Raw genomic sequence first — 3,415 nt, 5'->3', positions numbered from 1 at the left:
AACAAAGACTTTTGCAGTAAGGGGTTTAAGAGTCTAATTATGAAATTGATTTGAATTAAACGACTCTGAATGCACGGTTTGTTTGAAGATAAAATTTTTAATATCAGAAACTAATATTTTATATTTAATTAATTTAAAAAATTTAATTTGAAAATCTCATTCGCCAATCTTACTTACGTGGCATTTGAATTATTTAATTTTAAAAGATTTTGATAATCTCTTATTTAATTAGCTACTACTAAATTGTTATGAGATAATGTATCAACAAAATGTCCCTCTGCTAGGGTTTAGTGGTCCTTTGCTTAGGGTTCGTAGTGTTGCATGTGGTTTGTGACAAAATTCAATCTTTAATTTTGTTTGTCTTAATTCCAATTTGTGACTGACATCATCTATGGAGCCCGATCTTATCAAAGATGGGGAAAGATTTAAATTAACCGAATATGAAAATTTGGTGATTGGAGGTAACAAAGAGATGGACAATGATAAAGGGTCTAAGGATCAACTTAAATTGGCTATGGTTGGCAAACTTTGGACAATGAGAACTTGCAATGTTGAGGCAATGAAAAGAACCTTAACAAACGTATGGCGACTGAATGATAACATTGTAATACGTATGATGGATACGAATCTGTTAGTGTTTCAATTTTTCTCAGAGGCTGATAAGAATCGCATCATCAATGGTAGCCTGTGGTTCTTTAATGGCAAGTTATTGATGCTGAAGGAAATGCGGGGAGGGGAACAACCATCAGAAATAACGGCTGACAAATCGCCTTTGTGGATTCGATTACTAGATGTGCCCTTTAATAAACGCAATTCCTCGACAATGTATGACATTGGCAAAGTTCTTGGTGGTTTCTTAAAGTTCAATGACTCTGATCCCCTTGGTTAGAGTGAATTATTCATGCGGTTGAAGATTATGATTGATGTAAGGAAAACTCTAAGAAGAGGGGTGTTTATTGCAAGTGGAGGATCGAAGTTGAAGTGGCTCGACATTAAATACGAGCGCCTTGGCAATTTCTGCTTCTTCAGTGGAATGCTTGACCACATTGACAAAGAAAGTGTTTCAAAGGAGAGGGAGAGTGAAGCTTCAAGTGCTGTGGTCTACCAATACGGGACATGGTTGAGGGCATTTCCTCTCAAGCCATCTATGAAGAACTTTGCAGCTAGGGAGAAAAAAAGAGCATGGTGTGAGAAGATTTAATCTCTCCGGAAAGGAGGCAGTAGTTCTGGGGACAAGGTTGCACCGATTTGTTTGGTTCCTGTTGGGTAGCACGCAAATTACACTTCTCCAACGATTCGGATTCTAAAGCTAAAGTCACACCTAAAGAAAGAGCAGCTACTTAAGCATTGGTTTTTTATGCAGACAATGGTAGACATGTTCTTAGGCCGAGAGGTGTCCATGACATCTCTAAGGAGGTTAGGTTGGATACGAGTGTGGGGAGTTGGGGCTGTGAGGTTAAAGGGGCTGCTGGGGTAGAGGGGGAGAAGGGGGATGTGAGTTTGAATGGGCAGGGGAGGGAGTTGGAGGGTGAAGGTGTATAATTGAAACAGGGGAAAAAATTAAAAAAAAAAGGGTGGAAAAGATATGAGAGGATGGAGGAGGGGTATGAGGGGGCAGCAAGTTGTGAAAAGGGGGGAGATGAGGTGGAGAAAAATAAAAAAGGGGGAGTGCAATGATGGACTGTGATGTGGTAAATGAGGAGTCCGTAGAATATGAGAAGAGGAGGAAGCTCGACATAATTACTAGGGACAACCAAATCCAAGTAGAGGGAGTTGGCATGAGCCAATCCCTCGAACGACAATGAAAATTTTAAGCTGGAACGTCTTCGAGATTAGCAACCCGACGACGGAAAGGACTCTCCGAGATTTATGTTGGAGAGAGAGGTTAAATGTAGTGTTTTTAATGGAGATGAAATCTAATAGTAGTGTTATCGAGAGAATAAAAAGACGTTGTGGCGTTTAGAATTGCATATGTCTTAGTAGTAATGGCTTTTAGGTTGTTGTATATATATAGCTATTAAGTCTAATACATCACCTCCTCATAAACTTTACGAGTCACTAACTATAAATTAGGCGACACATTAGGTCGTATTAGAAATGATGAAAATAAGTCTAAAGTGTCATATGTTCTTGATATGTGACTCGTAAACCTTTGGAGTCGCCTCTTATATATAACATGATGCGTAAGATTTGAATATGAATTTATCTAAATATTTTATTAACTCGTCCCTTAATTAGTATATGATACTAGTAATACTACTTACATATTTTAAGAGTTACTTGTCTTGTATATATGAGTGCCATAAATCAATGCGTAAGGTTTCATCTTACATTTGAATAGTAAAATTGTTATTGGATGTCACTTCCTCGGTTTTTAGATAATTGAAACTGTCAAACTTGACTGTCAATACATGTTGGTTTGATCTTATATCTATAATAAAAAAAAGTTGATATTATGAAAGTTTATATTAATAACTATTTCACAATATATTTCATAAAAATATTTGATTTTTTACACTTTATTGGAGTAGATGCAAGGAGTCTCTCCTGCGCAATAAGAGTCTATTACCTGTATAGACAACTATCTTGTAGATTTTTTCCTCACCAGAGGTTTTTTATTAAAAAAAAACGATGATCAAACTTAGTATATGTATTGTGAAAAAAGTCAAAAGTGTTAATTAATTTATAAACGGAGTGTGTAACGTGCGACCAATTAACATTTTGAGTCATATAATACGGAGTAACATTTTAAGTTATCTAATATTGAGTACTCCGTCCGTTCCTTATTTTTGCCCCAATTGCTTCATTAAAATCTTATACTACTAAGAGATTAAGTAATACAATTGTAAATTTTTTTTAAAAAAAAGTCATTAGAATCTTATATAGAAAAAAATAAATAAACTAACTAAATTCATATACTACTAAAAGAAAGAGTACTATGTCTTAATTTTTTTTTTTTTTTAAAAAAAAAAAAAAAAAAAAAAAAAAAAAAAAGAGGAGAATGAGTACTCTTGAAAACCCTTGAAAACCAAAAATAAAGTAAATCCAAAAATAAATCCAAAAATAAGTAAAGAAAGTTAAATCCAAGAATTGAGAATGAGTACTGCATTTTTTTAAATCCAAAAATAAAGTAAAGAAAGTTAAAACCCTTGAAAACTAAACCATCCATATTATCTTCTTTAACAATACTGTGATTTCCCACGCAAACCAAACCCCTAAATCTTGATTCCCATTCAAACCCCAGTATATTTCCTTGCAATTTAAAGCGACGGAGCATCTAATATTACGTCTCAACCCCAACAACTAAATTTTCCGGCTTAATTGTGATAATTTCGGCAGTGGGTCTCATCTAATATTTTGTAGAATTTTCGAATTCGAAGGTAAGCATCTGATAAACCAAAATTTCATTTATTTA

This window comes from Chenopodium album, chromosome 27, assembly GCF_948465745.1.
Source record: "Chenopodium album chromosome 27, dcCheAlbu1.1, whole genome shotgun sequence".
Taxonomy (NCBI): domain Eukaryota; kingdom Viridiplantae; phylum Streptophyta; class Magnoliopsida; order Caryophyllales; family Amaranthaceae; genus Chenopodium; species Chenopodium album.
The sequence above is the reverse complement of the archived record's forward strand: the minus strand, read 5'-3'. Positions refer to the sequence as shown.